This window comes from Taudactylus pleione, unplaced genomic scaffold, assembly GCF_031769625.1.
Source record: "Taudactylus pleione unplaced genomic scaffold, aTauple2 ptg000183l, whole genome shotgun sequence".
NCBI classification, from domain to species: domain Eukaryota; kingdom Metazoa; phylum Chordata; class Amphibia; order Anura; family Myobatrachidae; genus Taudactylus; species Taudactylus pleione.
In genome coordinates, this window is record NW_028284585.1 from 5,460,238 (window position 1) to 5,475,562 (window position 15,325).

At 40.2% G+C, this 15,325-nt stretch overlaps 1 long non-coding RNA gene across 1 annotated transcript in view; it reads left to right on the top strand.

Moving 5' to 3' along the window:
- Nucleotides 1–388: 388 nt before the first annotated feature.
- LOC148519762 (uncharacterized) overlaps nt 389–15,325 on the top strand; it is a 28,787-nt gene continuing 13,850 nt past the window's right edge. The window contains exon 1 of the long non-coding RNA XR_015878910.1: nt 389–458. This is a non-coding gene — a long non-coding RNA (uncharacterized LOC148519762). The remainder of the gene's footprint in view (nt 459–15,325) is intronic.

Consider the following 15,325-nt stretch of genomic DNA (forward strand, 5'->3'; position numbering starts at 1 on the left):
GCAGCTGACAGCAGGGTAGCAAAGTGCATTGTTCTATATTCTAAGCATCATGGAGGGAAATATATGTCATGTCTGTGAGGCAATCACACCGTGCTTTACTTAATTCACCACTGACAGCAATTGTGACATAACATTAAAATTAGCAGAACAGTTTTACATAGAAGTGTATAGGGGAGAAACTATTTCATGGTTGGATTCCTCATGTGTTGGTGAACTACAAGCCCCAGCATGTCTACTATTAAAATGGAAAGTATCATGATAACAATTTACAACAGCTTAGGGCTTATTATTGGGACCATTCACTGTAAGTCCAAAGAAGATCAAGGGTATTGAGCTGGGTATGTGTGTGCGTGTACTGTGAGCTCTGATCACATACTGACAAGCCAGCAGGGAGGACAGGGTGGATCAATGGGAGCACGACAAGCTCAGGCAGCAGGAGATCTCAGTCGCTTCCCATGGTAAGGCACTATTGGAAGGAAGCCTGGTGACAGATGTCGTTTATTTTGGAAAATGCTAGAGTGCTAAGGAAGCTGCTATCAGATTTCAGTGGCTGGAAACACAGCAGATAATGGATGTGATTAGAATGGGCACAGATATTGCCGTAGCGAAGTTTCATTAAAAAAACTGCAGCTATTTTATACTCCTAGGGATACTTTTGATAACAATCTGCTAGCATAGCGACATTTAAGTAAACAAGATTGAATCAATTTCTCGATATTAAAAAATCCACGCGTTATGAACGCAATATGCTATGAAATCTACCTTTCTCAAACTTCTCCCTCCAGTGAATATGTTATATTGGCTCAGAATTCATACAATAGATTCAATTGATTGTAGATTAGCCTTGTATCTACTGTAGCACAGATGCAGCCGAAATTCCTTTCACAGCTCTTGCAATTGTGGATTAAAAGCTCCCTCTAGCGTACAAAACGGTGCATTACAACAGCTTTTTTTTATTTTTTTCAAACATTTTTTTTCTACAGATCTTTTTTTCTCCTGCTGCTTCTCTTCAAGCCATTCCCTAGGGCTTATGTAAATGTATTAATCGGTTCAGGTGTAACAGCTATAAATCTACCTTGCGTCTTAACTGTAAAATGTATGGGTTGTATATGAAAATCACAGATTTATCACGTTGTCAGTATAATGTGTTCTTTTATTTGACAAAGACACTGCTATGTGTATATCATTTCATCGCTGTTGTTATATGATTTAGCTATAATAATGTTTTTTTTTGTCATAAGTAAACAATTTAATTATTGAAATCAGCATTTTGAAAACTGCTTTTCCACCTTCGAAGCTGGCGTTCATTGTACATGTCTGTAATTAACTCGACGATCGATCGCCGGTTTGATACATTGTTTTAACACAACAGCTTGCTGGAAATATACGCAAGGCAGTTTAAACACACATGGCAAATGTAAAAGTCTAATTCACGCTCTACTGAGACAGAGACCAATCTCAGCTGCAATGCACAATATTGCTTGTAACAGGAGGCAATGATACTGATGAAGCTCGTTATAGCTACACCATGAGCATCTAGCTGTCCACCCACATGCCAGACGTTCTTCCGATTGACCCACCAAATGCCAGGCCTATTGTAAGCATTATGTTAGCTCTCTGATGGTGCACAAAAATGAACAGGAGATAATGAAATAAATAGAACATATTAATTCTCTCTCTCTCTCTCTCTCTCTCTCTCTCTCTCTCTCTCTCTCTCTCTCTCTCTCTCTCTCTCTCTCTCCACATATCAGTATATTACAGAGTGGGCACATATAATATCTGTAAATATTAATCAGAACCATATTTTGGCTACAGTTTATTTTATTTAAATATAGTTGCAGGCAAATAACTGATAATGAAAACGTTACAATGTTAGAATAATTCAAAACAAATATGCTCTACAGTATTTCAATCTGTCAAACCATATTTTGTATACTGTAAAACAGTAATGTACTGTACAGTGCTGACCCCCTCTTGTACCGAACTGATATGTTCTGTGTTTAATGAATAGTTGGCCCAAAATGACCCACCCATGCTGCTTTATATGCAATTATAATTTTTAATCTTGAAACTACAAAGGCTGGCAAATGTTCTGTGAATTCATTACCACAAATAAGATAATGCAATTGCTGTTCTTTATGTTCTGTGATAAGAAAGCGGTTTGTTAACCTATCTACGCATGGATAACTGACTGCTTGCAGTGGTTTAAAATGACTTGAAAGCAATCAAACTCTAAATCCTCTTATTATTACACTGTGTGCACAGAGCTTGGAAATAGGAGAGTTTTTTTTATTTTATTTATTTATTTATTTATTGCTAGAAATAGGAGGTGAAATGGAGGTTTGGATCTTGCAACAGTTATTTCCTGCTGCAAACGCTCAGCTATTGTAACGATCTTGACATGAAGTGTAGCTGCCATGCTGTGTTCACATATCAGGCAAGCAGGGGGCGACGACAACAAACAAAGATATTTCAATTAGAAGCTACCTTCCGGGGCCATACCTGCACACTTTATTCTTTAGAAGTATCATCTCGGCAGGGACGTTTAGCTGTGGAACTTTTAAGAGCAGGGTCATTACAAACCTCAGCTATGATATATATTAAAAAAATCTTAGGTGACTCCTGTTCTCTTTCAGAGTTAAGTTAAAGGACATCTTTTAATCTCTATCTATCTATCTATCTATCTATCTATCTATCTATCTATCTATCTATCTATCTATCTATCTATCTATCTATCTATCTATACACATGTGTGTATATATATATATATATATATATATATATATACATATACATATATACACACTATATATATATAAATATTACAGTTCAACTTTACTAGACAAAACCTATATACACTGTGTATATATATATATATATATATATATATATATACAGACTCTGTATATATATATATATATATATATATACACATATATATTACAGTTCAACTTTACTAGACACAACCTAATAGAGTGAGGATGTATTGCTCCAGATTAATCCCCACAGAGCTTGTCTAAACAATTGTCAACTATACTAGTTCAAACTAGTTCCTTGTGCTTGTGAAAGTATATGTTCCAGCAGGCCTTGATGTCTATGTGTATGAATCAGAGGTGGACTTACAGTATTTGCAGCTGTGGCTGCATCTTTTTCCGCAACCATGGCTGTATATGCTGCAGCCAATGGGCTTCCTACTGAGATGCCTATAAGCTGTGGCTCTAATCTGCTGCTGTGCATATTCTCACCATCGGACTCATTAATCACACCATCGGACACACCATCAAAGATTGCACCTTCGCTGACAACGACATACCTGCATCTGGCTAGCTATCCCCATAATACCTCACAGAAATGCCCACTGAAGATGAATGAATCTGCTCGCAATTTCAGTCTGCGTCTTTGTGCGGTAACCATCCACATGTGCAGTGCGACTGGAACGCATGCACTGACTGATAACATTGTCCGCTTGTGTCCAACATGGTCACCTCTGAATCAGACTCTATGTGTGCTGTAGTATAGGATGTGGTGTGCTGCGGCACCGTCCCTGGATGTTAGCTATTATACCAAATAGATCTATTGCAGCCTCAGATACTATTGTTCCTTTCCTGGCCTCTTGGTTTACTATACAATTTAAGTGGGGTTTGTGTCTGAAATAGGCGCAAATATTTTATATTGTGAAAAATGAAAAATAAAGGTGTGAACTTTTATTAAAAAAAAAGCAATTTTACTAGTAAATGACCAGAATGATTTAGGTATGTAACTCCCCCATACATATAACAGTCAGGTTATTTACTAATAATATTGCTCTTTTTTTTATAAAAGTTCACATCTTTATTTTTCATTTTACACACAATAAAATATCTGCACCTATTTCAGATACATACCCTGTGTGTACTGTAGGTACATATGCATAGCTACTGTATAGCATTCCTGACACCTTTCAGAGCAGTAACAATTTGCTACAATATAACCAGCATTATCATTACTACAATGTAAAAGGTATGATATATATCACTGCAAAATAGCCATCTCTAGCAGCAGATTCACATCTTTGGAGGATGATTATAATTACAGTTGTATTTACATTTTTAAACAGAAGCTACTTACTGGCTAATAAGGAGTGCATAGCAATCAACATTATCCCACGGAACCAAAGCTCAAATGACTAATCCTTATCCTAATAAGTAATGATAAAGATATGTCCTGTTTGCCAACCATCCATCCAGAAACACAGGCTTTCTAGCATGTATACAGCCAAAGATGAAGAGCCATCAATAACACTTGCATACAGCTGTCTAAGCTTGTTAGCTTTCATCAGTGCACGATATGGATCAATGGTTTCTGAGGTGTAGGGGTTGGAAGTATCAATACAATACATCTATTAGGGTAAAGTGAGATGGGGGCCAAAGTTTAGTCCTTGTTGTCTTTTTGCCATTTCTTGTGCCCAGCGGACCTGTTTTAATTGACTCAAACAGATAGATACAGCTTTTAAAAATGAAAGTACAATTAAATACAGTCTCTCATTCTATCAAGAAACAAAAACAATTGTCAGTAAATTTTGTACCTACGGTTATCCAGTATAATTCACTAGTTGGGGTTCAGACCTAATATGAAGAGAACATCCCAAGCTTAATGTACAAACCTCCTTTCTTTATGTAGCTCTCTTTAGATCACCTGGAGCTCCGAGCATGGAGTACAATGATCCTAATGTACACAGGACAACTTTGACATAAGTGGAGCTCAAGCAGGACTCATAGGGGTCAAAGTAGGGGTCAAAGCAGAGTGTAATAAGTTCACTCAAGAGCAGCAGATGACTAAAAAAAAATCACTGTTTGCTTTGACACTGCAATAAACTATGAGGTTTTTATTATTATGAAGGTAAGATTGTCCTGAAGACTAAAGGTAGATTTAAATCTCTAGTTAGGTATACAGTTAGGATTTAAGATTAAGCTAGGGCTTGTACTTGTGGAAGTTTAGATGTAAGAATTGTTTTAATACTAGGGTAACACTAGGGTTAGTATTAATATTATTATGCTATGGTTCCGGTTAATATTACCTTTGTCAACTCACTTGAGAGAGCAGTCTCCTCTTTTTAAAACAAAGGGTCCCTTGTTTTCCAATGACACGAGGAGACTGAGTATCTTTTTTATGGCCTCCCATGCACAAGATCAATTACTAAGGAGTCTATTCAGCAACAGTGACGATGTTGCCCAGAATATTATGGTGCAACACCGTCACGAGATTTTATCAATTATGATAAAATATGTACCCTATGCAGCAATATTTTGCGCAGGGACAGCAGTTGCGGTAACATGCTATCCCTGCGATGTCACAGATGGGATTGTTTTCGAGATTCCGAAAACAAACCCTTCTGTTTGTTCCTCTGTGCATGTCTCCGTCCTGGCTTCCTGGTGACCGCGGAGGGATAAGTCCAGCTCCAGCCACCCAAAATTGATTGATATGTGTATACAGGCTTTATACTAGCCTGTATACATGTATATTTCTGTGCTTTTATATTTAACATTTATATCTAAATGTTAAATATAATCGTACATAAATACATATGTATACAGGCTAGTATAAAGCCTGTATACACATATCAATCAATTTTGGAGGTTTAAAAGGCTCTAGAATGACCTACCTGCTGCTGATCACCGGGAAGCAGGGACGGAGACTGGGCGGGGTTACAAGATGCTGCAGGGACTTATGGGAATATTTCCCTCTGTCCCTGCAGTTTATGGGAAATGTAATGGGGCACATCCACTAGACGATCTACTCCCTGTCCAACCTCTTAACGATTTTCCCTTGAAGTCTCCCTTGAAATTTGATCTTTCACTCTGAACTATTTGCAAAAGATTTGCAAACGATTTGCAAAAGATCTAACAATAAACTATGTTGTTTCAATCTGTGATTGAGAGCTTTCAGCTATAGTGGGCAGATAGTGGTTTATCGATTGATCGTTCAGTGTGAACGATGTGTAAACGATGTGTAAACGATTTGTAAGCAATCAAGTGAAATTGACCTGCATGTTCAGTCGATGGAGGAGACGATCAAATGACCAGCGGGAGTGCGCATCGTACATCGTTAGAAACAATTACTGCACGATTTTTGAACGATTTTTGAACTAATTTTAAACGATTGAACGATAACGATATTGTTATCGTTCAATCGCCTGCTAAAATCATCTAGTGGATGCCCCCCATAAGTATTTTTCTCATATAACACCATTCTGAGATGGCGTTATATAAAGGAAATATTTATCGAGTGATTTAACACTTTTTGCTTTGCTGAATAGCAAAAAGCATTAAAGCACTGCAGAGATCAATGGCTGATCCCTACAATGCGGTACTCAGCGAGATGGGAATCAATGGAGAAGATAATTGCGTTATCTTCTCCATTATCCCATTGATGAATAGGGGATTTACATAAATAATACGGTAATCATAGTTTCCGTATTTTTTATGTAAAAAAATCATTGCTGAATCGACCCCTTAGTAGTCTAGTAGTTGGGAACATATGTTATTTTATTGCTTTTATTCAGATTGCCTTATGTGTACTGGCCTAGTGTGTGAGAAGGCACATTATATGAAATCTATGGATCTTCTTTGTGACCAATAGTACAGTTAAGAGAAGTGTTATTGGATCCATCAATAAACTATTGTGTTCACTAGGTATAACATGTAAATTCATATCGGAAAATGCAATGGAGCAAACAGTAATCATCACACCAGGTTCATTTTGCAGGAGATCTTTACAAGCCGCTGATGCAGCTCATTTTTATATCTGGTCTTAAAAGGTGTTGATCCTTGTATACATTGATTTAAGTATAAAGTTATGTTGTGAACAATGACAATATTATTAGTACAGTGTTGTTATTACTGACACACATTTGTTCTATTAATGGATTTTGTGTTGATTTGTATCTCTGGTGAGCTTTGATGAGGAAGAATGTTAAACCTAAGACAAGTTGCTTAGTTGGAACGAAATTCTTGTCATATATTAAACTCTTATAAAAATACCAATACAGTGATTTGTGTATAAGGTAGAACCCTTTTTGTTAAAAAAAAACTTATGCTAAATGTATGTTTATAGCTTATCCAAAAGATACATTTGTAGTTTCAACAAAGATTAAGAATACATAGAGAGCAATATATCTCACCATAGATAGAGGTTCATGTATAGTCGGACAACCCAAATATTATCAAGCAAAGGTGCACTCATAAAAAACGGCATTTACATACATATGTTTTCACAATGCATCCATTACAACATTAGCATATAAACCAGGTTTACAAAAAGAATTTAGTTAGCATTGAGAGAGTGCAGAGAAGTGGCATAACAGTGATAGCAGTAAATGTGCAAATCACAAAACACTACTTGTACCTAATTTAACATAATGAAGTGTCATAAGAGCAAACAAAAATACTGCCATGCCAGTGTTATTAATAAATAAATGTAAAAGTCATATTTAACATAAAAAAATAATTAAATTATTCCCTCCCCTTCCCTCCTTCTTAAGTATTGAAAACAAATAAAACTGCTTTAAATGTATATAAAATTATTTTGATGTATGAGGCCATGTGATATATTTTACTGGCAATATAAATCTGTCATACCACTGTTCTTAAGTGATATGAACTTTTTACACTTTAATGATGTTAGAATAATACAAATTCTCATTAAAATAATTTTATAAAGGAGATCAAAAGTTAACAATCATGACAAGTGTTGTTGAGACATTTCATGTCAAGCATCTTTCACATTTTTTCTCTACTTTTATTTCATTAACAAGCATGTTAAAGAGTTGTAGTTTATCTTTCAAAATTACTCTTTCATCTTTGATTCTAATGAAGACTTTAATGGAATTGATTGCATTGATTACCACAGCATTTGATGTAATAATTCTATCGGCTGCCTTCAGGGCTGGACTGGAGCAAAGGAGCAGCCTTTACATACAAGGCACACAAGCCCACATTCTTGTAAAAAAAAACTTTCTTATTTTAATTATCTCACAAAGGGTTCAAACATTAACTGGGTGTCTCACCATTGTAGTAACTGACGATCTAATACAGGGGTAGGCAACAACTGACAATCCAGCTGCTGTTGAACTACACAACCAAGGATGTCCCGTTTTTGCTGTTAGGGTATACTAAAACTGTGTCAGGGGATGATGTGATGTGCACTTCAACAGCAGATGGGATGCCACATTGCTTACCCCTGGTCTAAAACTTCAGTGGGAACAATCTGTGCAATGGCCTCAACTCATGATTGCTCAATTTATAGCCATTGTAAAAAATAATTCTGGAAACCAAAACCAGCCTGCTGATACTCTCTGAGACATCAACACTTCAGACATGTACAAGAATTGGCAAATTAGCAACCTGACATCTATGGTTTGATTTCTTTGCATGTGTGGATTCCATGGGTTGTCGCTGACATTTGGTGAAAATTTCATTACAATAGCCTCATTACAAATATATTTACTGAGAAAAATGTTAATGTGTTCAATACTTATTTTGCCCGCTGTATATATATATATTTATATATATATATATATATATATATATATTCATATATATATATATATATATATATATATATATATATATATACAGTCAGGTGCATAAATATATCGGGACATTGACAGAATTTTCATATTTTGGCCTCTATTCACCACCACAATGGCTTTGAAATGAAACAAACAAGATGTGCTTTAACTGCAGACTTTCAGATTTAATTTGAGGGTAATTACATCCAAATCAGGTGAATGGTGTAGGAATTACAAAGGTTTCTATATGTGCCTCCCACTTTTTAAGGGGCCAAAAGTAATGGGACTATCAAATCAAAAGCTATTTCATGGACAGGTGTGGGCTATTCCCTCGATATTTCATTATCAATGAAGCAGGTAAAAGGTCTGGAGTTAATTCTAGGTGTGACATTTGCATTTGGAATCAGTTGCTGTCGACTCTCAATATGAGATCCAAAGAGCTGTCACTATCAGTGAAGCAAGCCATCATTAGGCTGAAAAATCAAAACAAACCCATCACAGAGATAGCAAAACATTAGGTGTGGCCAAATCAACTGTTTGGAACATTCTTAAACAGTAAGAACGAACCAGAGAGCTCAGCAACACCAAAAGACCCGGAAGACCACGGAAAATAACTGTTGTGGATGACAGAAGAATTATTTCCCTGGTGAAGAAAAACCCCTTCACAACAGTTGGCCAAATCAAGAACACTCTCCAGGAGGTAGGTGTATATGTGTCAAAGTCAACAATCAAGAGAAGACATCACAAGAGTGAATATAGAGGGTTCACCACAAGATGTAAACCATTGGTGAGCCTCAAAACAGGAAGACCAGATTAGAGTTTGCCAAACAACATCTAAAAAGCCATTACAGTTCTGGAACAACATCCTATGGACAGATGAGACAAGATCAACTTGTACCGGAGTGATGGGAAGAGAAGAGTATGGAGAAGGAAAGGAACTGCTCATGATCCAAAACATACCACCTCATCAGTGAAGCATGGTGGTGGTAGTGTCATGGCGTGGGCATGTACGGCTGCCAATGGAACTGGTTCCCCTGTATTTATTGATGATGTGACTGCTGACAAAAGCAACAGAATGAATTCTGAAGTGTTTTGGGCAATATTATATGCTCATATTCAGTCAAATGCTTCAGAACTCATTGGACGGCGCTTCACAGTGCAGATGGACAATGACCCGAAGCATAATAAAAAAGCAACCAAAGAGTTTTTTAAGGCTAAAAAGTGGAATGTTATGCAATGGCCAAGTCAATCCCCTGACCTGAATCCGATTGAGCATGCATTTCACTTGATGAAGACAAAACTGAAGAGAAAATGCCCCAAGAACAAGCAGGATCTGAAGACATTTGCAGTAGAGGCCTGGCAGAGCATCACCAGGGATGAAACCCAGCATCTGGTGATGTCTATGCATTCCAGACTTCAGGCTGTAGTTGCCTGCACAAGGATTTGCAACAAAGTATTAAAAAGTGAAAGTTAGATTTAGGATTGTTTAGTTTGTCCCATTACTTTTGGCCCCTTAAAAAGTGGGAGGCACATATAGAAACCGTTGTAATTCCTACACCGTTCACCCGATTTGGATGTAATTACCCTCAAATTAAATCTGAAAGTCTGCAGTTAAAGCACATCTTGTTTGTTTCATTTCAAAGTCATTGTGGTGGTGAATAGAGGCCAAAATATGAAAATTCTGTCAATGTCCCAATATTTATGCACCTGACTGTATATCTCAAGATCTTATCTTGACTCTTTAGGTTGTTAATCCAGTAGATGACGCACCAAGACAAACACTATATATCATAGAGTTGATGCTCATGTTATTTGCAACCTTTCCGTGTTAATGTAGGTTACGTGGCTAGTTTAGGAGTAAGTAGCCCCAAGAATTTTTGTGTTAATCCCTGAACGAAAAACCAAATATTGTTTATAAAGATATGTTGTGATCAATGTTTACAATATAAAATATGCAATACAATATTAGATGCCATTACTGTCTTTGTAAAATTAGTTCTGCTGAGCAATAACAGATATCCATGCGTGCGAAGCTGCGGACACACGCTAGTATATTATAAGGGCACAGTCGTGCCCTTATATTAAGGCTGCATCTAAAAAAAGGATTTCTCCATAGAGAAATATGAAGGGGGGGACAGGGTGTTTAAGGGGCTACACCTCAAAAGCTTTAAGAGGTATGGATCTGAAATTTGGCATAGCCAGGTAGAACTGTCGCATGGTGCTGCATGCCAAATTTCAGGGAAAATACTTAAAAATCAAGGATTTGGGAGTAATCTAAATCTCCAACTGTCACATTTTTCTGACATTCTCAATTAGGAACCCTTTTCTTCTATAGTCTATTGGGGATTTTTGGGAAGGCAAAACTCAGGGTAGGGGTGGAATTTAGACTTGGGGTTTGTTTTATTAGGTAGCTATTGTGCCAGGGTACATGCTTTCGGGGTTCAGATAAATTAGAAAGTTACAGTTTTTAAACTATTACCTCAAGAATGCGCCATTATAAAGATAGGACTTTTCAAATTGTTGCGCAGCCTCAGAAGGAGGCTAGTCATAGTGGCTTCACTTGTGTGCAGCAAGATGGGCATCGTTTGTGGGCGATAGTGGGTGCTGGATAGCGGGCAGTGGTAGCAGCAGCGGGGATACAGATGCCGTGGTGGGGACATCAGCGGCGGCAGGGATATCAGCGGTGGCGTCGACATCAGCGGTGTCGGCGGCGGTGTCGCGGGTATCGTCGGCGGTACGGGGGGTGTGGGTGTTGGCGGTGGTGGTGGAAGGCCCAGCAGCCATGAGGGCTTTGGTGGTGGGCCTGGATTTGAGAGGATCCAGTCCCTGCCAGCCATTCTGCCGAAAACGGCAGCTGCGCCCATTTCAAAATGGGGGGGCTGATGCCATAGCCAGGGGAGCCCTTTCATGGGGCCCCCCAGCCGCAGTATCACCCCTGACTGCTAGTCAGCCCAGGCCAGGGATCCCTTGGGAGTTGGGGACCCCCAAATAAAGGGGTCCCCCTCCTCAGGGCACCCAAGGCTCAGGCTGAGAGCCCGGGGCTATCCCCAGCAACCCTGGGCGGTGGGTGCTGGATTGATTATGTAAAGTGTGGTGCATTTGAAAATATAAATATTGCCTTTTGCTGTGGAACTACAGTTCCCAGCAAGCCTACCCCGCATGCTGGTACTTGGAGAACCACAAGTACCAGCATGCAGGGCATTACGAGTGTGCTGGTAGCTGTAGTTCCACAACAAAAGCAATAGTAAAAAAACACAGCACACACCGTAGAAAAGTATAATTTTATTAAAACATATATGCACACACACATGTACTCACACATACACACACTATCTCACATACTCACCAAGTATCCCTGAAGCCAATCTGTCCTCTTGTCCAGTAGGTAATTCAATGGTGTACCTGTAATAAAAATTCCATAGCATTGATCTGTCCTCTTCGTTCCAAAGTAGGCAAATTCTGGGTCTTGGCAAAAAAAATTAAAAATTCCCAAGCCCACGGACATTAGTAGTGTCCTCAAAGGACACTGCTACCTGAAAGCTCCGCTGCGGGATTTCAGTCCAGAAATCCCGGTGTGGAACGCTCATTGGCTGAGAGAGGCGAGCCTTCCGCCTCTCAGCCAATGAGCAGTTCTTACCATTGAAGTCAATGGTGAGAACCGAGTGTGCCCTTCTCCAAAATGGCGCCTCAGCGCCATTTTTGAAAAGCAAAGATGGCCACCGCGAGCCAATCATGGTTCACGATGTCATCACCCCGCCCCCTAGGCTGGCTTAAATACTGCCAGCACGAGTTGCCGTGCACTCAGTCGGTGGCGGGGAGGCAGCAGAGGAGAGCTGCCGAAGATAGAAGATGCCGCGGATGCCCTGGATGGGTGACGGTCAGGAAAAAGAGCTTAAAGGCCGTCGCCCTCCAGGGGAAAGATGCCATAGAAGTCCTGGGTGAGCGGCAGCCATGAAAAAGAGCTTAAGGCTGCCGCCTCCCAGGCGAAGGTGCAGCTAAATAAAATATTTGAAAAAATGGTGTCTGTCTGTTTTATTTTAATATTTCTTTTGCAGGGGTACTATAGGTACCAGCAGGCCCTTAGTGCCACTCCTGCTGGTACTTGTGGTTTTCCAAGTGTCAGTATGCAGAGGATGCCTGCTGGGACCTGTAGTACTACTGTAAAAGAAAATATATTTATATATTCATATGCACCACACAACACAAATCAACCCAGCACCCACCGCCCAGGGTGCCCTGAGGAGGGGGACTCCTTTATTGGGGGGGTCTCCAACTCCCCAGGGATCACCGGCCTGGGCTGACTAGCGGTCCAGGGTGATGCTGCGGCTCGGGGGCCTGGTGAAAGGGCTCCCCTTTCTGTGGCATCACCACCCCCCCGCTAGATGGAGTCCGGTGCTGGTTCTGAGAAATACAGGGGGGTCATATGCATTTTTCCACTTGTACTCCCGAAACAGGACCGGCTCTGAGCCCTGTGCTGGTTGCGCTAAATATGGGGGAACCCTAGGTAATTTGTCCCCCGTATTTTGGCAACCAGGACAGGTTCTGAAAAGCCTGGTGCTGGTTGTGCTTAATACGGGGGACCCCTACGTCATTTGTCCCCTGTATTTAGCACAACCAGTACTGGAAAACCCCATGCTGGTTGTCCTTTAAGGAGCGGGGCTATGCTTTTTTTATACACATTAAATTTTTAACCAGATGCGTCGTTGGATCTCACTGCTGCATTAGTGCATCTGTGACTTAATTATTAAAATTTTCTCAGGTGCATACGCACTACCAATGAGCCCTCTGTCGCCCACAGATGCCCCCTTTGCACTGCACCACTCCCACTGCTCTGCACCACCACTACTGCCGCTACCCCACACGCCTACAGCTGCCTCGCACTCTGCACCTCCCAAACCAACCTCCTGTGTGCTGTCCCCTGTTCCACTTGCGTTAGTGTACCATTTTGTTGCCCTTCTCCCATGCAGGTGGCCCAGTTAGCTCATCCAAGCCCTGATAGCTAATACATTTTAAAAAAAGCTATGAAATTCCATAGACAAAAAACCTTACGGTTTCACATGTCCCATTAAGGCTGCTTAGACATGATCTGAAAATTCACAAAACCTATTGATTTTCTGCCACTCAAACTTCAAAAAGCAATGAAATTACAATTATTAAGGCTGACGCCTTAATGGACGTGTTCCTTGCACAATACAGATATGGTATGCCATCACACCCTGTGGTTAACTGCAGATTCAGAACTCTCACAAAAAGAGATTGCTGTCACTCACAAAATGGTGGAGCTGCTAATTCACAGAACTGTGTGCTCATTGGAATACACACATGCAGTCTATGCAACTGAGGTCAAAGCAGAAAATAGAGCTGTGCAGATGGGATAAAAGAGGTGTGGATGGGGGAGGATACACAATAGCATGGATAGGTGAGACACAAAGGTGTGTAGAGGAGGGAAGGTTAAGCAGTACATAGGGGGGTAGCCAAAGTAATGCAGATGGGTGGGAAACAGTGGTATGGATGGGAGAAAACAGAGTGGGACAGTTTGGTGGGATAGCGACGTGGATGGGGGAAGAGAGTGGCATGGACATGGTAAGACAGAGCAGTGCAGATGGATAAAGACAGATTGGTGCGGATAAGGGAATACAGACTAGCAAAAATAGGAGAACACACAACAGTAGGGATTGGGGAAGACAGATTAGTGTGGATGGGTAGGAAGACAGAGTAGTGCGGGTGGGGGGGGAGACAGAGTTGCACAGTTGGGGGGGCAGAGTGGTGCAGATGGAGGAAGAAAGAGTGCCGCAGAGGAAAGGAAGACAGCGGCATGGCTTAGGGGAAGGCAGTGGTGCAGAAGTAAACAGAGTGGCACAGTTCATTGTGGTTCAGATGGAGAAAGACAGATTGGTGCGGATTAGAGAACACAGACTACCATAGTTCGGAGACCACATAGCAGTAGGGATTGGGGAAGACAGATTGGTGTGGATGGGAAGGAAGACAATGTGGTGGGAGGAGACAGAGTTGCATGGTTGGGGGGCCAGAGTAGTGCAGATGGAGGAAGAAAGAGTGCCACAGATGAGAGAAAAACAGTAATGTGGCTGTGGAGAAGACACCGATGCAGGGTGATGCGGCTGGGGAAAAAACATTGGTGCAGATGAGGGAACACAGACTATCACAGTTGGGAGACCACACAGCAGTAGGGATTGGGGAATATATAGCAGCATGCAGGCATATAGGGGAAGTAAGTGTATATGCATAGACAGAGTATGATATTTTAAAAAATAAGGGAGCTGAATGTGTATTCTAAATGAGAAATTATATGCAGTGAGAAGGATGTTGGAAGACAGTGAGATTGTTTTGGTAATCAAATGGGAAGATTGTGGGCACTGATTGGGATGTGGGAGCCACATAACTGCTTTGACCTCAGTTGCATAGACTGCATGTTTGTATACCAATGAGCACACAATTCTGTGAATTAGCAGCTCAACCATTTTGTAAGTGACAGCAATCTCATTCTGTGAGAGTGCTGAATCTGCAGTTAACCACAGGGTGTGATGGCATACCATATATGTATTACGCAATGAACATGTCCATTAAGGCGTCAGCCTTAATGATAGTAATTTCATTGCTTTTTGAAGTTTGAGTGGCAGAAAATCAATAGGTTTTGTAAATTTTCAGATCATGTCTCAGCAGCCTTAATGGAACATGTGAAACCATAAGGTTTTTTGTCTATGGAATATATATATATATATATATAAACATATTGCGCGCACTCACCAGACAGTAAGC